The sequence below is a fragment of the Panthera leo genome, chromosome E3, assembly GCF_018350215.1.
Source record: "Panthera leo isolate Ple1 chromosome E3, P.leo_Ple1_pat1.1, whole genome shotgun sequence".
NCBI classification, from domain to species: Eukaryota; Metazoa; Chordata; class Mammalia; order Carnivora; family Felidae; genus Panthera; species Panthera leo.
The window spans coordinates 3,555,039-3,583,000 of NC_056694.1; the positions used below are offsets into that span (position 1 = coordinate 3,555,039).

Genomic DNA, 27,962 nt, shown 5'->3' on the forward strand with positions numbered 1-27,962 from the left:
GCAATCACACGGATGACTCCAACTCTGTCTGCCTTCGTTCACCCCCTGAACGTTACGTTTGTGACATTCATCCACGTGTGGCGGTAACTCCTTCATTTCCACCACCGGGCAGCAGTCCAAGGTGTGACCGTGCACAACGCACTCAACCGCCCCCTACCGGCGGCCACGCAGTTTCCGGCTTGGGGCCTCCCTGAACTGTGCCGCTGAACAGGAACGTGCCGGTACGTGTCTTTTGGTGAACCTGCGCTTGCGTTTCATTCGAGGGCGTGGCCCCGAGTGGGACTTCCGGGGTGTGGGGTGCAAACGGGTTCAGCTCGGGGAGGTCCTGCCAAACGGTCTTCTAGGGGAGTTTCACCAAAATTCACAGGGAAATGCAGAAGGCTGGACATGGACAGGGCGATGGTGGAGAAGGGGAAAGACTCAGGAGGAGGAGAAAGTCGGAGGGTTTGTGCTACCGAGTTAGACCTACGATGGGGCCTATCATACAGCGACTGTAACTGAGGTAGTGTGGAAATGATCAGGACAGGCAGAGGTGGGGGAACCTTTAAAAGAAAACCAAAAGCTGGGGCACCTGGGTGGTTCAGTCAGTTAAGTGTCTGATTCTTGGTTTCCACTCGGGTCATGATCTCACGATTCATGGGTTCAAGCCCTGCATCAGGCTCTGCGCTGACAGCATGGAGCCTGCTCGGAATTGTCTCCTTCTCCTTCTGCCCCTGCCCTGATTCCATTCTCTGGCGCTCTCTCTCTCTCTCTCTCCCTCTCTCTCTCTCTCAGAATAAATAAATAAACTTTAAAAAAAAAAAAAAAAAAAGCTCGGACTCTGAGCTAAAACCTGGATTTAGATCCCGGGTCCCCCATGAACTTGCTGGGAGCCAAGCCAGTCACCTCTGGGCCCAAAGTCCTTCCCCGTCCAATGGCTTGTAACAGTCAGCTCCGTGGAGGCGTTTGTTTTGTTGATGTGTCCATCATTTATGGAGGTGAGATTCACATCACATAAAGTGAACTGTTTTAAGTTGACCCATTCAGGGGCACTGGGTGCCCTTCCAGGGGTGAGTCCCCCACCCCCAGCACCTTCCCTGGCATGGAGTCGCTCTGACAGCAGAACGAGCTCACGCATGTGATGGGTCAGGAACACGGGGGCCTGCAGACGTAGGAGCAGCACTCCTTATCAGGACCTTTTCCAACTGCATCAGGGCAAGGGTCACTTCCCGGGCCTCGTCTGGGCCGGCTTTGCCTTCATCTAACAGATGGGCTGGTTGTCAGGCTCTGAGAAGCAGCAGCGGGGACCTCATGCACACGGTGGTGTGGTGGAACATTCCAGAACCGAGGCCCCCTTGACGTGGAGGAAAGCAGTAGGGGCCCTGACTGGAAACGGCCGCATCCCCCACAGGAGCCACTCGGTGGGCAGAGCAGCCTCCAGCCCTCCGTCTAAGACTTGGGTTCCACCTCCTTTCTGTTCTCAGTACATGGCTTTTCAGATCAATTGCCTTATGTTTTTAATTAATTTGAAGCTTAATTAGTTTGAGTTTTAGAGGGTGTGCAACGGTCCCAAAGACCCTCTCGGGATAAAAACACAGGAAGGCTCGGCCTAACCAAAGCAAGCCGTTCCCGGCAGCCGCCCGCACGGGCTCCCTGGCCCAAGGGAGGCCTCCACCCAGGAGGTGAGGCTGTGCGTCAGAGGCCGAGAGGTCAGGGGCATCCCAGGAGGCGCCGCCCCCCCCAAGACCCGAGAGCCCAGATGGCGCTGTTCTGTGCGTGGATTCTGTGAGTCTGGAATGGGGCCGGGCGCAGCGGGGACAGAAGGGTCTGCTGCCCTCCCACCTGGGGGCCTCGGCTGGAGGCCAGGCGCTGGCATCGCGGCAGGAGGGAGAGGTGACTTGGGAGGGGAGGTCTTTGCTCAAACGTCTGGCACTTGGCCCACAGGCCCCAACCTCACCAGGGCGCCCGGGCACCTACACTTGGCATCCCCGCGTGGCCTCTGTGGGGTGCTTGGGCCTCCTTGCAGCGCGGTGGCCGTATCCGAGAGCGAGTGTCACACAAGAACCAGGTGGGAGTGCACGTGTTTCTTTGCCCTGGTTCCAGACTCACACAGCAGCCTCTCTGCCCGATGCTGTTGGTTGAGGCTGTGTCCCTTAATCGGGGTAACCAGACCCAACCCGAGACCTGCCAGTGTCACCTCCCAAAGACCTCCAGACTCCATCCACGTCCCTCTGCCTCCCCAGCCGTGCCTGAGCCCGAGCTGTCCGCCTCCTCCTCCTCTCCCTCCTGGCCCCCTGCGCCCTCTGCACTGCTCTCTGCACGCACGTTCTGTTCCCTCTCCGTCCTTCTGGCTGTCCTCTTACTACCGCCAGTGGCTTCCATTTCTCTTAAGACAAAGTCCAAAATCCTAACCGTGGCTACCAAACCCCACTCCTCTGAGCAGCACCACCCCCTCCAGCTTCACCCCTGTCTCCCTGTCCCCAGCCCCCACGGAGGTTCCCTGGTGACACTTGCCACTTCCCTGTGCTCATGAGCCACGTGTGGCCAGTGGCCGCTAGAGTGGATGCCCCTGTCCCCATGTTGCCCTCTCTGCTCTTTCTTCCCTCCCGGGGCAGCCCTTCACCAGGGCCACACTCTACTCTGCTGTCCCCTGAGGCAGATTTTAATCTATGTGTGTTTTCCTATTTTTAACACACATTCTTCTTCTAAGCCACCTAAAATCGTACGTGGGCCAAATTCTCTGCTTCATTCCTTTGAATAGCAGAGCCTGGCTGTAAGGCTAGACCACGGGATCACGCCTTTGCAATCATCTCATTATAGAATCTGAGGTCTTCAATTCTGTCCTAAACTCACAGAGAACATCTTAGTCTGTTATATTTGATTTATTAGCAGCAAAATACTTCTCTCAAAAAGACCGTCCCTGCACATACAGTCAGAGACCGCCCCCCCAGTATGAACAGTCACAGGCAATCAGAGCTGGGATGGTCCAAGCCCACATGGGCAGAGGACACTCCCACTTGCCCCCTTCACCCTGTGCTCTGTGCTGTGATGGCCCCAGGGCACCCCAGCTCCAAGGAACAAAGTTTGAGAACCAGTGATTTAAGTCATAACAACACATCAAGCTTCTTTATGAATTCCAGCATCCTTTGCATATAAAATGTACATTAAAGTCTGGAGAGATTGCTTAGGCTCTTCAAAGTTATTAAAAGATCATTTTAGAAGTGAAAATCGCCTTAGAGATAACTTCTGGAGAATTTTAATTTGTCTCTGAGTTAAAGGCAGCTGAGATACAGTGAAAGAGGCTGCTGGTTAAAGAGGACCTGGTGAGGAATTCTAACTCCAGGTACAAACAAGAAACAAAAAACCATACAGCTTCTCTGAGCCTCCATTGGCCTAGTTTCCCACGAAACGGCCCGAAGACTTCCCTTCCAGTGGCCTGGAGAGCTAAATGAGATGGAAACTGGGAACGTGCCCAAGGATCGAAAGTATGCACAAGAAACTTCTCCTTTAAAAATCATTGGAGCACCTGGGTGGCTCAGTTGGTTAAGCATCTGACTTCGGCTCAGGTCATGATCTCGCGGTTCGTGGGTTCGAGCCCCGCGTCGGGCTCTGTGCTGACAGCTCGGAGCCTGGAGCTGCTTCAGATTCCGTGTCTCTCTGCCCCTCCCCTGCTCGTGCTCTCTTTCTCTCAAAAATAAATAAACATTAAAAAAAATAATAATTAACTGGACAATTAATACCATAGGGCTATAGAAACGGATACTGAGGAAAGAATACTTACAATGCAAAAAGAAATTCATAACCCCTTGCAGAAGGGAAAAGGGAGACATTCAAATGTGCTGCCGACGATGCCATTAGCTTTGGAAACACGCACGCTCGTACTTTTACACAAACAGAACTCCATCATTGCCCGTAGATCACGGACAACCTGTAAGTCTGTGTAAGGTATGTGTGTGTGTGTGTGTGCAGGTGTATGAAAGATCCTTAATCTTTGGTTTTTTTCTGTGGGCTGGTCTAGGGGTTTTGTTTGGCCAGGTTTTCTTTTCTTTTCTTTTCTTTTCTTTTCTTTTCTTTTCTTTTCTTTTCTTTTCTTTTTTCAAGTGTTTTTGCATTGGGGTGTGAACTGTTTGCAGTCAGAAGGCGAGGTCGCCCTCCGTGAGATTCGAGGGCCGTTGGTACAGCATCCCTGAGTCTGTGGAAACTACTTTTGAGTTTCGTATTCTGAATTCTAAAGAAACTGAGCAATCTGTTTTAAACCGAACGAGAAAATGTTCTAGATTAAGTCATTTGGCCGTGACAGTGGCTGAACGAAACAGACATCCTTAGAGACGTGCACAGGCCAGTTGCCACGGAATCTGAATTACAGGAAGTGGCTTTGTTTGGCTCGTCAGTTTGGCTCTGTTTGGCCTGACCTGGTTTGGATGAGGCCCGGAGAGGCAGCTCTGTCTTGACCTTGGATCTGTGACCCCACCAGCCCCTGGACACTTGGTGAACTCTCTCTGCTCAGGTGGCCGGGAGGACGCCCGATAGCTGAGGAAGGTGCCGATGTCAACAAAGAACTGCCTGAAGGGGACAGTGTTCCTGGAGAGGGGCCTGTGCCCAGGCGGGGGGTGGACAGGTATGACAGGGACACGGAGGGGAGCCAGGGCACGGTGGGAGCAGAGTACCAGGCAGACTCTCAGAGGAGGGTCCCAGGAGCTGCGTGGGACAGAGCTCCAGCTGGGCATCTGCTCTGAGTGCAGCCAAGGTCACCAAGGAAGTGAGAGCATGTCAGGAAGAAACGAGGACTGAGCCCTGAGAAGTGTCCTCTTTGACTCTTGAGGACATCAGGGCAGAAGGCTGGCTTCTGCCACTCAGTCTCGCCATCTGAGCTGTCCTGGAGTGCAAGGTCACACTCAGCTCTGGAGACAGGAAAGACTAGAAGGCTTCTGGTCCGAGCTGGCTGCCCACATCCACCCCATCCTACAGTGGCAGGAGACAGGTGCGGAGGGACTCTAACTGGACCATCTGCTCAAGTTTATCTTGAAACGAAGAGGTTGTAGCCAGGTGTTTTGGAAGTCCTGTCCCTGAAGCTCCTCACTGCACTTAGAAAGTCCCCGATGACCAAGGATCTGGTGGGCGAGGCTGACACACAGCCGCGTCTTCGTCACCTGTCCCCTGCCTCTGTCCCAACACCCAGCCCTGCCTCGCTCCTTCCCTTCACCTTCCCGTCCCCTTGATGACAAGGAAGCGGGACGTTCTTCATTCCTCCTCTTCCTCCAGATCCTTCCCGGCTTTCCCGGCCCCCCTCACACCTTATCCAGTGTCCCAACCTCAACACTCTGATGGGGCAGTCTGGCCTCTCCCTTCAAGAGGATTAAGACCCTGTGGTCTCAGTTCCTCCATGTCTCCTCTACTCCCCCCACACACCCGTGCCTCCATTGTGTGCACACCCTCGTCCCGGCCCCACTCAGCTGAATGAACACCTGAACCATCTCAAAGACGTCTGCTGGATTCAGTCATCAAGAAGTCCTTCCTGGCTTGGAGCAGGACATCTCCAGGGATGAGGTGGTGGCATAAGGCAGATTGTGGGAGACTGAGTGGGGTGATGGAATATTCTAGATCTTCATTGCAGGGGAACGTCCATGACAATATCTTTGTCAAAATTCATGGAACCGCACACTGAAAAGGGTACATTTCACTAGATGTAAATTATACCTCATTGAAACTGACGTCAGCGTAAAAATATAAAATAAATCGTTCCTACTCAACGAACGACCACTTTCCTCTTTAAACGACTCCTTTCGATTCTACACATCACATCTCAGATGACGCTAACAGAAAAGGCAACGCACATAAATATTTCCCTCCTGCTTATTTTCCATTTCTCCGTTCACCAATTTTCTTCCCGTTTTCCCCTCAGCGCAGACTTTCCTCTGTTCCCTTAATAGTCCCTGCTCTATAATTAGTAGCTCTGATAATTCTTTTATCATGTGTGTTTTATTTCTAAAATATTCACTACCGCAGCTCTCCCATAATGCCTTAATTCAATTCCCTGATCACCATTTTTACAATCGTGAGGTATTAATAATATCTTCTATTTCGGTAGTGCCTTTTTTTTTTCTTTTTGTCTGACGAACAAAAAAGTACTTTGCAGGCACTTTGTATCCCTGCGAGGGAGTTAGGGAAGGAGGAGAGACTGCGGATGGGAAAAGGCAGGCACAAGACGTGTGTGAGGTGTGCTGCTCACACAAGACGGCGCTGAGCGTTGGCCAAAGTTCAGTGCAGAGCTTCGTCTCCCAAGAGAGGGGCAGGGGTCCCCACCCCACTGCCTGGGGGAATCTAGAGTCAGCCCAAGCCCAGCCTCTGGGTGGAGGCCAAGTCTGGACACCTCCCTTTAGAAGGCGGGACACACAATCTGCCCTCTCCTGACCCTGACCCTGACCCTGACCCTGACCCCGACCCTGACCCAGAGACTCTTACTGGAGGTTGGGATGGGAAGACAATAAAAAAATGAAAACGAGAGCACTGCAATGCCCACCTGGAGAGAATCGTGGAATCTCTCTGAGTCCGGAGGCCGCCCCCGCTAAACCCCCCCGACTCCGATTTTGCAAGCACACAGCCCACCCGGGGCAGGTCCCCAGCCAAGACGCAACCCACTAGGCTGCCCTCCAGCATTGTTCCCCAGGCTCCCTGGGTCCATGCCATCTTCTCGACAAACACCGGACCTCTGTGTCGTTGGACTCTCCAGATGTCCCTCCTCTGGCGGTACTCCTCCCCCACACAGGATCCGCCTTGTCCCAACACAAAGTCAGTGCCAGAGAGTGTCAGCCTTCATAACGACGTAGGGCATGTCACACACAGACCACACGCCCAGTGACTAAGAGGGCAAAGGGCCTTGCGGCAGATCCGACCCGCTGTAACGGGTAGCGGTGACCCTAACAGGCATCCCAGCCACCGCTCATCACACGTGCCAGCTCTTACAGGTGCAGGGAGGTGCAGGTCAAAGGTCACTCTGGGAATACGTGGACGGGCCGAGTTTGGACCACAGACCACGCTCCCTCTACCCCATTTCCTTTATCTAAACCAGGAACATGGATCCTCGGTGGGATTGGCGGAAGGTTCTTCCAAATCTTTTGGTTCCCTTGTGCCACTGTCTCCCTCTAGTCTTAAGGCAGGTTGTGTTTTCCACAAGGGACCACAGACATCATCTCTCATCCCACCTGCTCTAGCTTGACACCCCTCCCGTGGAGGGATGGGACCTGTGTCCCCTCCCCTTGAACTTGGGCAGTTTGGGAAGACTAGACTCCACTGACTCATTCGTTATTTTATAGGTATGTATTGAGCACCGCCCATGGGCCCAGATCCTCGCTCAGACTGTAAATACTTAAGACTCCACCTTTGCCTTCTAGGAGAGAAATTCCTCTCTCGACAGCTGCTCCCTGGTTTGCTTTGAGGAAGCTGCCTGTGAACACCCAGTGGGGTGCCTCTCAAGGTGCCAGGTGGACCCAGCACTGCATTCATGCCCCGTCCTTGCCCCCTTCCCTGTGAATCTGTGCTGTGTCGATGCTACAGCAGGAAGGAAACGTCCCACGTTAGACTCCCCATAGGGTTATAGGAGATCCGATGTCACTCTCGGAACCATACACGGAGCCTGGGGCAATCAGAGTGACCAGCCATTCTCCTCCCTTGTTTGTTTGTTTGTTTGCTTGTATTTAATGCACGCCTGTCCCCTTCCTCTGTAGCATCGGCTCCCTCTTAAATCATCTCCCAACACAGTAACGCGTCAGGCCGACGGGGAGCTTGGGAAATGCACGGCTTTGATTAATTGCGTTTCTGGTTGACAGAGTCGAGCCGAAGCCATGCTGCTCTGACTGTTGCTGTTGTAGAGCTTTCTACTCTGCAGACTCCGTTAGTATCTGCTGCTAAACACACTTGGATCCCACGCTGATGACAAGCCTCTGTGGACACCTGGGAGCCTCTGTTTCCATGTGAGGTAGGACTTCGTTGGCTTCTTTGGGTTACCACCAAAACCAGATGGGAGTTTCAGACGAGGGATGTAAGAATGTGAGTGTCGGCTCCAGAATGGACCACAGCCAGGAACCAGAGCACCTGAGGGAACCCAGGCATCCGTTCTGCCTTCTTGGAACGCCTGGCCAACCGGGGAGAAGATGGTCTTTGCCAAAGGCACTCAGGGTTTCTCTACCTGGGGTCGAGAGAGTTGTGCCCAAGTCCAGCCAACCCGGAGTCTCTTCGCGCCAGGAAAGTCTCTGCCTGGATCAGCCGTGGTGAAGTCGCCTCCAGAGCAAGGGACTTCGTCAACAGCAGACGCCGAACAAACATGGCGGTTCCCACTGCGACCATCAGACGGCTGTTGGAGGGGCGGGCTGAGTGAGAAGGGGCAGTTTCCACGGAAGCCTGAGTAGATAAGATCAGACATCCACACATTTCAAGGTCTATGGTGGACGTACAGCCCCAGACCTGGAAACGCAATTTTAACTAAAGCCCCAATGTCAAGGGTTTTCTTATCACCATTTTCTATGTAATTGGCGATCATAGCTGGCTGTCTTCATCTGGGTCCTCCCAGAGGCAGGGCTGAGATGTAGATTTGAGTGCGAGCGGTTTATCCAGAGCGTGTGTGGTGCGGTGTGTAAGACCACTTTGGCACGTTCAGGGTTTTGTCTGGAGACGGAAGGCAACCACTGACAAGGAAATCACATGTTTTATGCAAATAGGAGAGACAACTCGGTGTATGTCAGCATGCCCAAACCCCAAATAATCTATTTTCAAGTTTTAGGGCAGTAAATCATTGGCTGTTACCTTCTTTGAAAAACACAAAACTTGTAGATTAGAGGCAGTGCTGGAATTCATTTTCCACGGTGTGTGTGTGTGTGTGTGTGTGTGTGTGTGTTTGTGCTTTGTTTTTACCTAAAGCTTAGTTTCAGCCGCTCTTGGTGCCCAGGGTGAATCGGCGCCCCCTAGTGGTGAGTATGTTGCTGCGTGCTCGCATGTTCATGGCTACCCTGCAGGCGCCCCAAGGAAGGAGTCCCTCTCGTGGGTCACTTCCGCTCCTCTCCTCCTGCCCTTTCCTCTCCCGACACCTGATGTATCAGACTCGGGCTAGCTGCTGTAACCAACCCCAGATGTGCTGGGGCTTAGAGCGGCAAGAATGCCCTTCTCATCCCTGGACCAGACCCGGGCAGGGCTGTTCCTGATGGGCTGGGGCCTCTGCTCCGCCCAGACATTCCAGGATCCAGCCTCCCCGGGAGCTTAGCTGCCGTGGATGGGTCTGGATCTCAACAGGCACACCTCCCCGGCCGTCCGCATGGAACATAGTGGGAGAGGGGACCCAGGGCCACAGGTCTGCTGTGCCTCTGAGCGCACGGTGTCACTCTGGTGACAGGCAGGCAGACAAAGTCTTCCAACTGTGCTTTTCCTTCCTAGAGACAGCCCCTTCCCGTGGAAATATGAGGCAAGGAGTGGTAACAGCCCCCCACCACAGTATCAGAGGGTCTCCACAGCCTGATTTGGGCTTCCCCCTCCTCTACAAGCACCTCATGCTCCAGCCACCCCAGGTGATCCCTTATGCTCAAAACCTCCCTGCTCCTTCCAGCCACAGGGCCTTTGCTCATGCCATTCCTCCACCTTAAACGCCTTTCCCTTCTTTGTCTAATTGGGAAAATCTCATGCATCCTTTAAGATGCTAACGTCACCTCATTTCCAGAAGATCCCCTGACACCCACCTCCCCAGCAGCACTGACGCTTCCCGCCTCGGTGCCCTCCTCAGTCACTCGTGTGGGTATCCATCTCTGCCTGCACTTTGGGCCCCGAGGGCTGGGTCCATACAGAAGGCGAGGCGTGCACGCCAGTAGATTATTTTTTAATGAGGAAATACGTGAATGAACACGTCCCACCCGTTTTGACTTCTGCCCGCCAAGGAAGGACCCCGCGCACGTCACGGCCCCCTGCCCATCCCCCGCACCCCTCCCTACAAAGGCCAAGACCCCGCTCCCTCGATTGCCGGCACAGAACCTGGCGAGCCCTGCACTGTCAGAGGGAAGGGAGGGGAGGGGAGCCCTGGGCTCTGGGCCCGACTCCAGAAGAGGACACGGCACCCGCCCATCTGCCTCCTCCTCCCGCCCGCTCCCCCACCCACCGCAATCCTAACGCTCTGCCTTTGCCCAACATCGCATGATTCTTCCAAACACTTGCGTGCCCGCATCTCATGGGGGCCTTCCCCCACCCCTGCAAGGGCACAACGCGGGCCCGGTTGCCCCCACGCTGTCCCTCGCAGCCAGGGCACGACCCATCTTACTGGAGCCGGGAGGGGCTGCCCGTGTGCCGCAGCTGGAATCAAAGTTGAGCTGAGGTCCCCGAGCAGGACCACCGCTTGGAAAAAGCCACGCACGGATCAAGGCTGCTGACAGATGTCAGTTTGAAAAAGGCCTCTCCGGGAGAGGGGGCAGCCCGTGGCCTGCCGGTGAAGAATATAAATTGGCTCATCTTTCTAAAGAGCAGCGTGCTCTGATGCCTGCCGGATTTGGAAACTCAGACTGCACGTCGGGTGGAGAAAAATCAGTGAGTCAGGACCCGGGCTCCCGATTCCGGTTGTGGCACAGACGGGACGTGTGACCTTGTGCAAAGCGTCAGGTCACTCTGGGAGGCCCTGCAAGAGAAAGATAAGGTAGGACATCAGTGGTTTTCAGCCTGTGGGCGCTCAGAGTTCGTGACATCGAAAATCAAAAGGACTCACATCTCCCAGAGAGCAGCAAAACCAGACCAACACATCTGTGATGATTACAAAGTTCTGTCTTCCCACCTAGATTCCACCTGGTGCCACAAGTTAAGAGGTTCTGCTTCTAAATCAGACACTCTCTGAGCAGAAGAGAAAAGGCGTCTGAAGCTGGAGCCCCGCAATCAGGAAGGTCTGGGTTCAAACCCGCCCTCCCGCCACCCCTGAGTGTGATCTGGGCCTCGGGCTTCGGTTTGTCTACAAAACAGGGCTTATCAGAGGACACACAGTAGGGCAGACAGCATCGTTGTGAAGGCTACCTGACGTGACGCAGTTCCTGGAACGTGGTAAGTGCCCAATAATGGGGCGCCCGGGTGGCTCAGTCGGTTCAGCATCCGACTTCGGCTCAGGTCACGATCTCACAGCTCATGAGTTCGAGCCCCGCGTCAGGCTCTGTGCTGGCGGCTCAGAGCCTGGAGCCTGCTTCGGACTCTGTGTCTCCCTCTCTCTCTGCCCCTCCCCCACACTATCTCTCTCTTTCTCTCTCTCTCCCTCAAAAATAAGCATTAAAAAAATACTTAAAAAAATAGGTGCTGCATAAACACATGCAGTATTAGGACCATTCATCTTTAACAAAAACGATGAAGAAATTACTTGAAAGTTAGTTGATTTAGCCAGTATATGCTGATAGATAGATAGAAAGATGAGAGATATAGATAGATAGATAGATAGATAGATGATAGATAGATAGATAGATAGATAGATGAGAGAGAGAGAGAGAGAAATGAGTGAAAAAGTCTTGAGTTAATGAAGAGACTAGCTTAGAACAATGTAACGGGAACACCTGAAATCGTCAACTCTGTCTCAGCCCCATAACTGTCAGGCTGCTACACTGTCCCAGCCCCGATCCCTGGGACACCGGATTCCCTCCGAGCAAGTTCTAGATGCAACCCCCTCACCCTCACCTGCTCGCCCAGCCCTCCCGCCACATCCCCCCACCTCCCCCCTTCCTGGGCCACCAGCTGGTGAAGCACCAACCCCTTGGGGCAGGGGTTGGGGCCGGCAGACTCCAGCCTTTCGACCCTATGATTCCACCGAAACCTTGTCCGATGGGATTTTCACTAGAGCACAAAGAATATAGGGGTTACTTGATCTTACGATCTAAGGATCAGCTTGGGGTGGGGTTTTTTTCATCAGTGTCAAGACAGTGGTCACAAATTTATAGGCCTCCAGCAGCAGTGAAGATTGCTGATACATAAGGGAAGACACTTGGGGAAGGCATCTGACGCTGCATTAGCATAGTTTCATTTCGCTATAGCCATTGACAGAGGCCTGAGGCTTGAGGGACAGTCGGGCATGGCGGAGACAAAGGCTAACTGGAGACACATGGAGAGCAGGCTCTGTGTTATAATTTGGGAGTGAGGGCCCAGCTTCTCTACTTTCTCTGATGTCTCAGATTTTTCCAGATCATTAGACACAATCTGCCAAATTTTAAAATATTAGCTCCATTTTTTTTTCCCCCTCTGTGGGTCGAATAAAAACAGCAGACCAGGTTCAGTCCCCGGGCCATCATTCTGTGAGCTTTCATTGGGCCGCCTCTGCCCAGTCCTGACCGTCACCTCCAGTGTGTGTGAACAAGAGTGAAGAGTGGCAGGGTCACCATGTGTGGTTGTCCAGGGTGTGCACTGCCCAAGGCTACCACACCTAAGAGGCTGCCATTTCCATCGCCGGCATCCAAGCTCTGTACTATGAATTTCAACAGTCTTCCAGCAGAGGGCAGTCACATGCCACGCTCTGACAAAACCAGCTTTCATCACATTTTCATCCGGCGGAAGGGTCTTAAGGCAGGAGGGTCCTTTTTCCGATTCCCACAAAGATGTTATAAAAACCAGCCGCAGTCGTAAGGGTGGAGAATATCGAAGTGTATCATTCCCTGCATTATGATTGGGTGGCGAGGTGGTGCAGGCCCCAGAACGGCTGCACTTTTCCGAGCGTGTAAATCAGTGCACTTTGCAAACAGGCTGCACCTAATCAAGCTGAACATGCAAATACCGGACAGCCAGGCATTCCCCTGGGTGTGCGCCCAACAGTATGCACACATACGCGCACCCAGAAACACGTTCTAGAACACTCACAGGCACACCGTTTCCAACGGCCCAAACGGGAGCGAGCTCTGATGCCCGTCAGCGGTGGGAAGGATCCAGAAGTTGCGGCACAGTAGACAACGATGGAAAAAGAACAAACCGCCGTTGCAAACCGTCATACAGACGAGCCTCACAAAGGTGGGGCTGCGTGAACGAATCCGGCCGCGAAAGAGCACACCCCGCGTGATGTCGCTCGTATAGAATGTCCGTGGCGGGCAGAGCTAGCCTCTGGGGTCGGACGTCGGGATGGCACCTTCCCTGGGAAGGAGGGCGCGGAGGGCGGGGAGCGAAAGGGCGCCCGGGGGATCTCCCGAAGTCCTGAGGGGCTCCTGGGAGGGGGTCACATGGATGAGTTCACGTTGGGAAAATCCACCCGTCTGCACACACTCACGCGTTTGCACTTTTCCATCAGCATGCTGAGTTGCGATCAATAGTGTCACGGTAGATGGTCCCACGCATCGCCGGGCAGGGAAAGGCTTCGGAGGAGGCGGGGAGAGAAAACCGCCGGGCCGCCGTCCCAGCCTCTGGGAGTAGCGTTCTTTCCCCGGCTGCCGGGAATCACAGACGGTGTGTGGTTGCAGAAGGAGGCCAGCTTCCTCGGATCGGCTGTGTCAACAGGCTGACCTCCCGGATTGGTGACCAGGAATCCTTGCCTCTGGCTGCGGCTCACATTGTTTCTGGCATTTGCCATTGGCAAGTATCACTGGCCTCTTGTTTTCTGGAAGCAACGAAAATGTTACAAGGTATCGGCACCTCACTGAACAACTTATCCCACGGTTGGAGCCCGAGGAGATTGATTTGTGTGAGTCCAGCAAGACGGGCGGCCCCCAGTGTGCTATGGGAGCTCCCCTGAAGCCTTGTGATTCTTTCCGGCCTCCGTGGTCTTTGGGGTGCTTTGCTTCGCACGGCGTGCACCTGCAGTTACTTCGCGTGTACACGCGGATGCTGAGAGCTGCCCGGGCTTCTGTCCCCTGGTGAACCCTTGGTCACTGACACGCAGGTACTTGGATATGAAGGCCCAGCGCCTCCGCCTGGCCTGGACAAACCCTCAGGGAGACTTTGCCGAAGAAAACCCCGTCCCCCCTTGGCTTCTTGGTCTCCTCCCCCCCTTGCAGACCACCCTGGGACCGTGACCTCAGCGGACAGCTTGCACACCAATCTCCGTCTCCAGGTTTGCTCCCGGGCAGCCTGACGGACACAGGAGGGGAAAACGGATTCTAGCATCGTTGTCGTGGAGATTGCGAAACCTGAGACTCCTTGGCGGGGACTCCCGCCTCCCTCCCGCCTCCCGACACACATGCCTGCGTCTCAGGTTTCTGCAAAGGCCAGCAAGTGGCTGGCAACAAGCTTGGAAGCGGCCGTCATCATTTCCAGGACTCGCTATTACTCAAGTCGTGATGTTTGCGTTGGGTACACAGACAGGCTCCCACGGGCCATGCACCGGGCCTCCTTCTGGCGTCCGGGCTTGGAACTCAGAACATGCTTTCCCGTAAAAATAACAGCAGGGGCTAACGCGGGGAGAGCAAAGCCTGTTCCCCAAAGAGCCTTCTTAACCCGTGTGTTGCCAGGCTCCAGTGATTCACGTGCTGATCTGAAGAAAATAAATAAAGGGCTGATCTGAGTTCTGCCCGTCTTCCTCCAGCTCGAGAGGCAGAAGAGCTCGTTCCCGTCCTAGAACAAGGCTTCTCCGCAGTTCAGCGGGTAGGAGCTCACGCCCTGTCATCCGAGTTTATCCGGGATCCACCTTGTACCAGCTGTTCCTCTTCAGGCGAGCCGCCGGCCCCTTCCGCCCTCCAAACGTCCCCATCCGTCCAACGACACAAGAATGCCAACCTCTCAGGCTTATACTGAGTGCTGTTCAAACATAGCATTAAGTGAGAAGTTGGAATATGAAAAGGTGTCCCACGTTATTTTTTTAATGTTTATTTATTTTGAGAGCGAGAGAGAGAGAGGGAGCATAAGTGGGGAAGGGCACAGAGAGAGAGAGAGAGAGCAGGAGACAGAATCCGAAGCAGGCTCCAGGTTCCAAGCTGTCAGCACACAGCCCGACGCGGGGCTCGAACTCACAGGCGATCATGACCTGAGCCGAAGTCGGATGCTTACCCGACGGGGCCCCCCAGGTGCCCCAGGAGTTGTTGTACATTATTACCCATCGAAGAAATGCGAAGAAAAACTGCAACTCCATAAGAGGCTGGGCAAAAGCAAAGTCTCCCCCTTTACACAGGAGCACCACGTGGTACGCCTACCTCGGATATACATCTGCCAGCACCTGCTAGGGCTACGTACGTGCCCCATGACGTCCCCCAAGACAAACAAGAGCCCGGACGCACCCGAAGACGCGTTCCAGAATGTCCCCTGTGGCCTTATCTGTGACAGGCAAAAGCTGGACACCACCCGGATGTCCCCGACAGTGAGTGGGTGGTCGCTTGTGGTCTGTTCTGGTGATGGAACCTGGTACAGCAGTGAGAAGAAACAAGTCCCGTCTCTGGCAACATAGTATCTGGGAGTCTGGGAGACGCTATGCTGAGCAAGGGAGCCCAGTTATGTTCTAAAACGGGGCAAAACTGTCTCAGTCTGTTCCGGCTGCTGCAACAAAGTTCCACAGCCTGGGTGGCTTATAGACAACAGAACCCTCGGGGCGCCTGGGGGGCTCAGTTGGTTAAGCGTCCGGCTTCGGCTCAGGTCACGATCTCGCCGTCTGTGAGTTCGAGCCCCGCGTCGGGCTCTGTGCTGACAGCTGGGAGCCTGGAGCCTGCTTCGGATTCTGTGCCTTGCTCTCTCTCTACGCCTCCCCTACTCGTGCTCTGTCTCTCTCTCTCAAAGGTACCACTCCTCCACAGAAGGAACAAAGTGGTGCCACAGGCCAGAACGTGGCTGAACTGGAAGGTGGAAGTGAAGGAAGCCACACACGAGAGGATGAGACACGAGAGGACGCATATGATATAACCGTTTAGATGAGATACTGGGGATGACAAATCCATAGGGACAGAAAGCCGGGTAGTGATTTTCAGGGGCTGGGGGAGGGGGAGGGGGATTGGTTACAGGGTTTCAGTTTGTGGGGGGAAAGTTCTGGACCTAGATCATGGTGATGGTTGCACAATTTGCAGATTCCTTAGTGCCCCTGAATCCTACACTTTAAAATGGTTAAAATGATAGATTTCACGTTACGCGTATTTTTCACACACACACACACACACACACACACACACACAGAAAATTAAATACAGAGTAACCATATGACTCAGCAGTTCCCCTCCGAAGTACAGAGCCGAGAGAATTGAAAGCAAATATCCACACAGAAACCTGTCCGGGACCGTTCACAGCGGCATGATTCACCACAGCCAATGGGTGGAGACGATCCAAATGGCCCTAATGAGTGGATGCGTGAGTTTCCTCCGGCTGCCGAAAGGCACGGCCACAAACCAGGTGATTTCAAACCACAGAAATGTACGGGCTCCCAGCTCTGGAGACCAGACGACTGAAACCAAGGTGTCGGAGGCGCCTCGCCCCTCCGGGAGCTGGAGGGGGCTCCTCTCTTGCCAAGCTCGGCATTTCCTGGGCTGTGACTGTGTCGCTTCAATTTCTGCCTCTGTTGTCACGTGGCCGTCTTCTGTGTATCTTGTTAGGACGCGAGTCCTTAAGGGCTTGATCCTCAGTATGACTGTATTTTACTAGTCACATGGGCAACCACCCTGTATCCAAATAAGGTCAGGTTCTGAGGTTCGGAGGGCTGGGATTTCAACATTTCCTTTTTGGAGGACACAATCCAGCTCCGAACAATGGACCGACGCCATGCGGTCTGTCCGTACAAGGGAATACTGTCCAGCCCCAAAAGGAACGGAAAGCCTGCAAAACGTAAGGCCTGAAAACATGCTGCTGAGAGAAAGAGGCCGGACCCACAAGATCCCGTGTGGCGTGATTCCACTTGTGCAAAATACTCAGAGCAGGCAAATCCAGAGACAAAAGTGGATGTGAAGGCTGGAGGGAGGGGCAGAATGAGGAGGGGCTGCCTAACGGGTCTGGAGTTTATTCCTGGAGTGATGGAAATGCTCAGGAATTTTATAGTGATTAACTGTTGTACAAAATTATGCACACACTAAACACTAGTGGACCGTGCGCTTTAAAAGCGTGAAATTACAGTGTGTCATTTATATCTCAATAGGGGGGAAAAAAAGACTCTTAATGGGATGAAAAACAAGTTACAGACGGAGAGAAAATATTTGCAAAACACTTTTTTTTTTTTTTTTTTGGAGAGAGAGACTCTCAAGCAGACGCTGGGCTTGATCTCATGACCGCGAAATCGCGACTTGAGCCGAAATCCAGAGTCAGATATCTAACGACTGAGCCACCCAGGCACCTCTACCAACCACTTATTTTGCAAAGGATTTGTATTTAGAATCTATACGTATTAAAAAGAACGTTCAAAAATCCATAGCAAAAATAAAATCGACTTGGAAGATGGGGAAAAGGAACAAAAAGACCTTTCACTGAAAAAGATAGACAGGAATTAAGCACATGAAGAGAGTTCGACAATATTAGCCACAAATTGAAACCACAGTGAGCGATCGCTACACGCCTACCGAGGTGGCTAAAACAAAAAGAAACAGACAACACCCTGTGCCGGTGAGGACGCGGAAAAACTAGATCCCGCCTACGTTGCTGACAGAAACGTAAAATGACGCAGCCATCTAGAAAATTGGCGATTTCTTACAAAACTAAATATGCACTTATATTTGCCCAGAAATTAACACTCCTGGGCGTTCGCCCAGAAATAAAAACTTATGTGCACACAAAAACCTGTGCACGACTGCTCATAGTGGCTTTCTTCATAATGGCCCCAAACTGGAAACAGCCAGTACCCTTCAAGGAAACCGTTACATCCACACCGCGGATACTACTTAGCAATACAAAGGAAGAAACCGTGGATACACACAGTAACTTTTACGAATCTCAAGGGAATCACGCCGAGTGGAGGAGAAAAGCCAATCTGTGGGTGTGACAGAGGAAAGACACAGCCTAAGGGGGCTCTTTGTGTCTGGATTGTGGTGCTGGTTAACAGATCTACTCATGAGATAAAATGACACAAAACTGCACGTGCACACACACGCACACACACGCACACACACAACTGGTGAAATCCGAGGAGATTCTACAGATTATACAAACGTCACTTTCCTGGGTATGATATTGTACTATAATTATGCAAGATGTTACCATTGAGGAAAACTGGGTATAGTTCAGGGGACCCCCCCGTATATATATATTTTTGCAACTTCTTGAGAATCTGGAATTTGTTCCAAATAAAGAGTTTTAAAAATAGGTCATGTATTCACAAAAATGTTGAACGGTCAGTACGGCCTGGCACGAGCCGGTCAGAACAGAGCCCAGCCACGAGCAACCAGCGTGGCCAGCCCCATAAATGTGGCCCGTCGACTGCACACAAACCCCAGGGTGAAACCCAAAAAAAACGAGGTGTTGAATGTGGCGGGGAAGGCTGCATCTCTTTAAGATTGTGTTTATTTGGGGGGGCACCTGGGTGGCTCAGTCGGTTAAGCATCCGACTTCGGCTCAGGTCACGATCTCACAATACGTGGGTTCGAGCCCCGTGTCGAGCTCTGTGTGACAGCTCAGCGCCTGGAGCCTGCTTTGGATTCTGTGTCTGCCTCTCTCTCTCCCCCACCCCTGCTTGCACTCTGTCCCTCCCTATCTCTCAAAAATGAATAAATGTTAAAAAAGAAAAAGAAAAACCACAAGTTAGTAGAATATTTACTGTAATTAACATATTCTTGACGACATTTATCCCTGGATAGTAGCATTACAGGTGATTTTGATTTTTTTTTCTTTCACGTATTTTCCCTTTTCCCCCACGACAGGTCTAGATAAACAAGCTCCGGTTTCAGTCTTCTTTGGTTGAAGTCACAGAAAGCAACTCAAATTAATCTAATCAAAAACAAGTCCTAGGAAGGATGTTGGGGGCTGAGGCAAAACAAAGAGTGAGACTTGCCCACCCAACATTCTCTCGCTCGCTCGCTCTCTCTCTCTCTCCCTTTCTAAAAGAAGCCTGATCTTTGTCACAGTGGGAACATGTCCATTTGAACCCCACTGCCCAGCTTCCCTTAAAACTCCGTGTGGTCGTGTGACATTATTACAGCAGACAAGATATAAATGGAAGTCCAATGGGTTGGAATCCTGGGAAAGGGTTTTTCTGGCTTGTTTGTTTGTTTTTAAGTGGCTGACTGCGCTGGCAATGCCCTTTTGACCCTCCTCCTTCCTCATTCCTCCTGTATGGGATATCAACATGATGGCTGGTGCCGCAGCAGCAATGATGACGTTACGTGACCTTAAGGATCGAAGCGCCATGCTGAGGATGGTTAGAGCAGAGAGACAAGAATAGTCTGTGACATTAGTGACTCTCTGGAGCCACAGACCGGACCAGCTGCCTGATATTTAAGTCACTCTTTTTCCACTGCCTGCAAACTCATCCCTGAGCCATCCAGGGCTCGCAGGACCAACAAGAAACTGGAGAACCTGGCTTAAAAACAGGCAAGAATGGAGGCAGCTGGAGAGTTAAGAAGCAAGAACCACACCCACAAAGTTATGGGTGACCTCCTCACCCGCGTGTGGTAATCCTCCTTCTCGAGAGAGCAGCAGCTGGGTTAGTAAACAGTCACCTGTGTCTGAAAGCAAACCACATCCTTTCCTGGAACCCAAGCGTTAGGTTGGGAAAAGAAGAAAAACAGAGAAGTCTATCCATTTGCCTTCTAGAAGTCCCTCTTTGGAGATCCTGCTGGTTTATTCTTATCTATTTCCGGGGAGAAACTTACCTTCTCAGTGTCTCAGATAAAACAGAAGTCATGAATATCTGTGCCCACATTTCTCTGTCACAAAAGACTTCCCCACCACGGCAAGCTGTAAAGCATGGGGGGCTGCCTGCATCCACCCCTCACGCCAGGTAAGCCCTGCCAGCTCGGAGGTCCAGGAAGTGATGAGACCTGCCTCCAGCAGAGAGCTGGGAGTACCAGGAAGAAGATTATTGGCAAAACCCTTTGGAGCCCTGAAATTTCCATCTCATTGTAATTGTCAAAAAGGTTAAGTGTCGCCTAAGCCCGCAAGGGGCGAGGCCCTAATTGTGGCACATCCCACAAGTTGGGGCGTGGCAAAGAACTCCATTCATTTTGTAGCCCCTTTGTTCTTTTGCCCAGGACTCAGCTCCAGAGGAAGAAGCATGCAGTTGGGTCTAGCTTGGGCCATGTGATGCCTTGTGTGCTGGGTGGAGGGCAGATTCCCTCCTGATTATAAACCCCACTCACTGCCATTGAACTGTATCCAATGGGAAAGGGACAGGAGATTCCTCAAGCAAAATCAGAGGAAGTGGGTAACTGGGAAATACATGTATTTTAACTTTAAATAGAGAAAATCTAAATTCAGTGTTTAAAAGACAAAAATCCAGGGAAGCCTGGGTGGTTCAGTCAGTTAAGTGTCCAACTTTGGCTCAGGTCATGATCTCATAGTTCATGAGTTCAAGCCCTGCATGGGGCTCTGGGCTGATGGCTCAGAGCCTGGAGCCTGCTTCGGATTCTGTGTCTCCCTCTCTCTCTGCCCACCCCCCTGTTCTATCTCTCTCAAAAATAAATAAACATTAAAAAAAAAATTTAAAAGACAAAAATCCATGTAACACTTTAACTGAAAACTTTTCGAAAACACAAGTGCCAGGGAACTACGGTGATACTCAGATTGCATATCTGTGCTTTACAAGTTCCAGTTTCTACGTCCAGATGAATTCTGTGCTGAAATCCACCCGAGCAATACTGTGATTCTCTCGGGTCACACGACGGTGAGTGGAGTGGTCCCTGGTACTGATGAGCTCCTGAGTCCAGAGAGGGAGCAAGAGATTTACGTGACAAACCATGAAATGATGGGTAAGACCTGTTAAAGGCACCCAGCGAAAGCACCATGGGAGAACAGGGAAATGGGGTTGTTAATTTTGGTCCTGAAGATCAGAGGAGACTTCCTGGAGGAGGTGACCCTTGAGTAGATGGGGGATGAAGACACAGCTTTGAATGTCATGCTGGATTTTTCGGTGGAAAACGGTGCGTCTCTGACATTTTTTGAGCAGAGGGATAATATGGTCTTATCCCAGCAGCACTGGAGAGATGAGGTCGCCCCGGCCAGAGAGGTCGGGAGACCAGTAAGAGTGTGGCTGCGATGATTCAGATTAGCAGTGATGACGGGCTGCTTTAGAGTCCGGGGAAGCTGCGGTAATGATGAGAAGCCGCATTCCGGGGAGCAAGACTGGGCAAGCCTTGATGAATAATTGGATGTTGGGGGTGAAGTGGAAAGTAACGTAAGACTTCTGTCTTGGGCGATCCGGTGAATTGCGATGCTGTGAACCAATCTGGGAACTCGGGAGCAGTGTGAAGGGGAAGATGAGAAGGCCGATTGGGGTCAGGGAGGGTTTGAGATGCGTTCGAGACACCCTGGCAGAAACATTCAGTAGGTGAGTGGATGCCAGAGTCGGAACCGTTGGTACTGGTGACCTTCGAGCCCTAAGCGTGGACTGCCTTTGGTTCGGTCACCTTCAAGATCCCCAGTGGGCACGTGCTCCTTTTAGAGTCGCAAAAAGGAATACGCCACGTTTTGAGAAGAGCTGGGAAATCGGAAGGATCATGCACACGACAGAACCTATGAGTGAGACTGTCGGACCGGCGTCAGCTCAGCTCGGGGCAGATCGACACAGTTACCGAGGACACACGTCCTCTTTGCCAGGCTCTGGGGGCGCGGCGGGCCAGCGGGACGGTGACCGTGACAGATGTAGCCCCCGCCCTCCCAGAGCCCCGAGCAGTGGGAAGGTGCCAGCGGAGGAGAGATGAACATCTGTGCCTCTTTGCCAAAAAAGGCAGATTCCAGAAGCTTCAGAACTCCACGTCTGGCTGGGCAACAATCCTGAAGTCTCGTAAACCCTAGGAGAACAAGGCAGGAGCTGAGGGTCCTCTGGGGACCGCCTGGACCCAGAGACCACTCATACGAGAGGAAGCTCTCCCTTCCTGAGAGGGGAGACTCCAGAGACGATGCGTCTGGCGTGTAGCCAGACATTTGGGAGAGGTCCTCAGGCGGCTCCCGTGGGCGGGTTCCACAAATACCGGCTGAGGGCAGTGGAGTGAGACAGATTCAGAAGAGGCGAAAAACTAAATGCAAAGCTTTGATTAATGGGCTGCTGTTCAAGCCAGAGAAAGGTCTCGAGACCTCAAGGTTCTCCTCACGGCTCTGTCCTGTGTATCTTTAAAAAAAAAAAAACAAGGGAAATAGATATCAGCTCAGGACGAGGAAGAACTTAAACGATCCGAAAAAAGGTCCAATAGACCCTTTGTGGTGGGGAATCCCATGAGCAGGTACGTGGGCGAAGCCCCCGGTGACCGCCTTCCGTGACCGTGAAGACCAGAGTGCAGTCTTGGAGGAAGGGCGCGGTGATGTCCCTCCCAAACCGAGCATCCTTCCCGTCCACGAGCAGCCTCTGGACCCCAGAGCGGCACCCCCCGACCCCCACCGTCTTGGGAAGCTCACCATGTCTACACGCGAGCTCACTGAAGACGGCTGGGTCCTGTGGGGGGCCCGGGATCTTTGCAGCCAGTCAAACCCGGTTCCCGTCCGCAGCCACAACTGTCCAAATGTGTGCATTTGTCACGAGGCACCCCACCCCTGCCTGTTTCGAGGGCTCAGTGTTTCGAGGGCTCGGTGAGGACCCACTGTGTACCTCAGGTGCCTCCATTCACCACCTGCCCTTCCAAGTATCCCGTGAGAGGCTGGGAGTCCGGCAGAAGGCCCACACACATACAGACCAATAAAATGAGGAAAGAAGCTGAAGAATGCATAATTACAAAGTGAGGGAGAGAGCTGGAGAAAAGGGTGAGAACACACTTCTCTGAGCCTAAAAATAGCATCTGTGCAGAGCCTTCTGGGCATGGCACACAGTAGGTATCTAATAAATGATGGCCTCTTTCCCTGCACCAGCTATGCTCCAACTGCCGTCACAAAGTACCACAGACTGGGCGGCTTAAACCACAGAAATCTACTTTCTCCCCGTTCTGGAGGCTGGAAGTCCGAGGTCAAGTCCCATACAGGCCGTTTCTGGTGAGACCTCTCTTCCTGGTTTGTGGACAGCCACCTCCTCGCCGTGACCTTACGTGACAGAGAGCACATCGAGCTCTCTAATAAGGACGCTAATCCTGTGGGAGCAGGGCCCCACCCTCGGGACCTCAGTTAACTTGAATTACTTCCTCAGAGGCCCTGCCTCCAAATGCAGCCACACCCGAGGGCCCAGGTTCAGCAGATGAATTTCAGAGGGACACAAGGATTCATCCAGACCCAACGGGCAGGTGGGCAAAGATTCATCCAGATCCAATTCCCGTATCGATTTCCAGGACAGGTGGGCAACCTGCCCCCTTCACGAGGGCCCCTCCCCGGTCTTTCCAGCTGGTGAACTTGGTGTGGCGTGGTTTCTCCAAGAGCCAAAGGCAGCCAGGTCCTCATGCGTCAGACCGTGCCCCCCCACCCCCACCGGCCCCCAAAATCACAACAATTTAACTCCTAGGACCTCGACTGCCCGCTCCAGACCTGGACACACTTTTTGAAGTGGGAACCATTCAAGATGCCCGTGACCTGTCAGTGATGCTGGTGACCATAACATCTCCCATTTACTGACTAACGTAGTATCTTAACATCTGACGTTGATCAACTGTGTGCTATGTGCCGTGCTAAGTATTTTATGGGTACTCACTCATTCAGTACTCACCCAAACCTGTGAGGTGGGTCCTGAGATTCCTCCCCTCTCAGGGAGCCCAGGCACCCGCCAGACAAGGGTCTCCCCCACCAGGTCACATGGGGAGGCCTTGCCGGGATTTGACCCCAGGCCATCAAGCCCTGATGCCCCCCCACCCCCCCCCCAGAAGAAGCCTCCGCCCAGCCCCTGTGTCCTGCTGAGGAGTGGGTCAGGGAAACAGGGAAACGTCTGCCTTCCTAAAACCTCAGACTGTCGGAAGTGTTAAGGAAGAAAATTCAAATCTTGTAGCTAGTAATTCAAAACATTATTTTTATGCTAAACGTGCCTCTGTCACAGAGTCGAATCCAAAACGTATGAGCATTTTGCAAGATAAAGCGGATGCTTTGGGGGAGTTTCAGCAGGACTGACCCTAGAAGACTTCTTTCTCTTCCTCCGGTACCGGGTACCGGGCTGGACGAGCCCGGGATAAACGGCTCCGGCTTACAGCGTCAGGCTTGGGCCCCCCGGCCCGTCCCTCAGAACTCACCCACGCTGGCCTCACCTGCACCCCCCGCCTCTCACCCACCTAGACCGCCCCCGTCCTCCCCCTGCACCCACTTTCTCCCCTGTGAACTCCACGCAACCCCAACACCCTCCATCACCCATCTGCCATCTCATAAACCACGCTGGCCTCCTGTTTCGTTTTTTGCTTTTCACGTGCGGTTTCCAACCTTTTCAGTAAAACCAGCAGTCCTCTGCAGACAAGAGCCGGGCCGTCGCTTCTCCACGTGACCGAGGGCCACATCTTGCACACGGCCCCCGCTCTAGGAACACGCGCTCATTATTTTGAGGACAGGTATTTCCTCACCGTTTGGGGCCGTTCCTGCCGAAAAGCGCGTGCCCTTTCTAACAGGATGGCCCATAAATCCCAGCTTTGATTGCCTGGGACCAGTTTGTACCAGTGATCTTTGGAAACTATACGGATGTGCTGACACGCATGCGGTTTCTGCCTCAAAGTCGCTACGTGTGCTTCCTGCCGGGCTCCTTGTCTGTCCCTTAGATCTCACCTCCCAGATGAGGTCACCACCCTCCTTACACCCGCCCTGAGCACCAGGCAGCTGTCCGCAGCAGCACTGGCTCGTGGCTTTGGGCAGGCTCCAGCACTGTGGGCTAGCTTTGCCTTCTAGGTCCCCAGCACGTAGCAGGCTTCATGTCACACAGTAGGCAGTCAATGAAATGCTGGTGGAATATCAAACGATCTCCTGTTGAGGCAGATATACACAAACCCCGCCCTCCCCCACCCCCCCCCACCAGGCTCGGGGCGGGGCGCCTGCCTCACACCCCCCACCGTGGCCGGTGGCCGGGGGAAACCAGACCTCACGGCTGGGACCCCGGGGGGAGAACGGGGCCAGTTCTGGCAATCACAGTGGGAGGGATGATGGCAGCATCTGGGAGGAGCTGCTGCGGGTTTGCGGCCACGGCCTTGTTCAATTGCCGTCCTGCACTGCCATCTCCAGGATGACAAGAGGCGCGGCCAACTCGGCCCGCAAACACGAAATCCTCCTCCTAACCGGGGGCATTCCATCCAAGAAAGGTCGGGGCACTTGAGAAACAGTCACTTATCACTATTCTCCCTTGGTTGGGGGGAGGTGGGGGGCAGGGAGTTGTTCAGAGCTTTCCAGGGACAGAAGCCAGAAGCCCAGACACTCACGGCCCGTCCCCTCCGCTATGAGCTGGTGAGACCACAGGGCCAAGACAGGGAGGACCCTCGACCGGGGCTCATCCCAGGGTTACATGCCTAGCAGGCACCTGGGTCCTCGTCAGATGCAGCATCCGAGGCAGCGGGCGGGGGTGGTGCCTGAGAGCCTGCATTTCTAGAAAGCCCCAGCGGCCACTGCTCTTAGGCCCCAGTCGATCCTTGATGTTCAAAACGTGGTCCAGCAACCAACAGCATCCGCATCAGCAGCACCTGGGAGATTTCTGCGACTCAAAATGTGGTCCTCATTTGACTCCATCCGCAATACCCCGGAGCTCGGCCCCACCCCAGACTTCCTGGATCAGAAGCCACATTTGAACCCGTCCCCCAGGTGATTCACAGACAGACACGGTCAAGTCTGAGATGCTCTGTTCTAGAATGCCGGTCTTAAGGCCATCTGCATGTTGAAATAAACCACCTGTGCGGCTTTAAAAAAATACTGATGTGAGCATTCCCAGAGACCCCAGTTTAATTTCTTTTTAAACTTCCCCTGTTATTCCAAGGTAAAACCAAGCTTGAGGGCTTTTGCTTTATATTAGAATATTTTCTCAGGGTGCCTGCGTGGCTCAGTCGGTTGAGCATCCAACTTCGGCTCAGGTCGTGATCTCACAGGCGGGAGTTCAAGCCCCGCATTGGGCTCTGTGCCGACAGCTGGGAGCCTGGAGCCTGTTTCAGATTCTGTGTCTCCCTCTCGCTCTCTCTGCCTCTCCCCCACTGATGCATGCTCATGCTCTCTCTCTCTCTAAAATAAATAAACATTTAAAAAAATTTAAAGAGGGGCACCTGGGTGGCTCAGTCAGTTGAGCGTCCGACTTCAACTCAGGTCATGATCTCGCGGTCTGCGAGTTCGAGCCCTGCGTCGGGCTCTGTGCTGACAGCTCAGAGCCTGGAGCCTGTTTCAGATTCTGTGTCTCCCTCTCTCTCTGACCCTCTCCCGTTCATGCTCTGTATCTCTCTGTCTCAAAAATAAATGTTAAAAAAAATTTTTTTTAAATAAAAATAAATTTAAAGAATATTTTCTCAGTATTTTGTTTAAAAAAAGATCAAGTTCTGGGTGCTAGATATGCTATTACTGGAGACTTGTAGATTCTAGGCCCTTTGTGTTGCGTGTTAACCATCATTTGTCTAGGTTCCTGTTATCTTTCGATGTTGCTCATAAAGTTTGCTGAAATATGTGTTGAATTACGTTTGTTGGGGTGTCATTAAAAAACACAGAAAAAATATTTTCTTAAATTTTACTAATATACTTCTTAGTATCTACCGACATTTCTTTCTCCAGGGAAAACACAAATGTCCAGCCAGCACGTGAAAAGATGCTCAACATCATTAACCGCTAGGGAAGTGCAAATCAAAATGCAGTGAGACACCACCTTGCATGGATGGATGTAACGTTTACAACGGAAATTAACAAGGGCAGGTGACGATGTGCAGAAATTGGAACCCTCACACGTTGCCGGTTGGGGACGCAGAAAGGTGCGGCTGCCGTGCGAAACAGGATGGCGGTGCCTCAAAAAGTAAAACGGAAATCACCACGTGACCCAGCAACTGGCAGTCCCAGCTGTATACTCGAAAGAATTGAAAACAGGGCCTCAGATACCTGTAGGTACATGTTCACAGCGGCATCATTCACAAGAGCCGAAAGGAATACGTTCATCCACAAGTGCTTGTCAATAGATGCGTGGAGAAACAAAACGTGGTCTGTCCGCACAATGGAATATTATTCGGCTGTAAAAGAGAACGAAAGGCTGACACCTGCTACAATGTGGGCGAGCCTTGAAAACACGATACCCGGTGAAAGGAGCCAGACAAACAGAAAAGAATACCGCGTGATTCCATTTACGTGAAGTATCGAGACGAGGCAGGTTCAAGGAGACAGACGTGGGTTCGTGCGTGCCTTCAAGAAACCATGAAGTTTCCAGAACCACACCGTGGCTTCCTTGGATGTGTTCTAGGCCTATTGCAAAGTGAGTGAAGGTCCCTCTTAACCTCAATTTTGTCCAGAAAACCTCTTGTGTCTTCCGGCTCTTAAAGGGAAAAAATCATTCATACAGACATTGCACATTTTTGCTTTATTGCTGGGTGTCTCCATTTATTTTGCACTGGAAAAGGGATCTTTTCTTCCACTGTATTTTCTGCGGAGCTGCTATTTGTACATAGAAATACTATTGATTTTTTTTCATATCCACTCATCTTACGGTAGTTTTCCAGTTGTCTTGTGTTTCTAGATACGGCTCATGCCGTGCGCAAACATTTTAGGCGACTTACTGATTCCAGTCCTTCCCAAACCATGTGCAGTGAAGGGCCAGACTGTGGTCTTCTTCTCAATGTGTTTTACAAAACAGATGATGAGTCCATGGGATCCACTCTCGGATGTCATTAAAATGTCAAATTCCTAGGGGCACCTGGGTGGCTCAGTCGGTAGGGCATCTGACTCTTGATTCTGGCTCAGGTGATGATCTCACGACTTGTGGGATCAAGCCCCGTGTCGGGTTCCGTGCTGACAGCTCGGAGCCTGCTTGGGATTCAGGATTGTCTCTCTCTCTCCCTCTCTCTCTCCACCACCCTTCCCCTGATCGAGTGTGCTTGGTCGCTCTCTTTTGCTCAAAATAAATAAAC

At 52.5% G+C, this 27,962-nt stretch overlaps 1 long non-coding RNA gene across 1 annotated transcript; it reads left to right on the forward strand.

Moving 5' to 3' along the window:
* LOC122209546 lies at positions 1-27,755 on the forward strand. Its single transcript, XR_006197657.1, has 3 exons — positions 1-221; positions 7,806-7,954; positions 26,626-27,755. It is a non-coding gene; the product is annotated as an uncharacterized LOC122209546 (long non-coding RNA).
* The last annotated feature ends 207 nt before the right edge of the window (positions 27,756-27,962 follow it).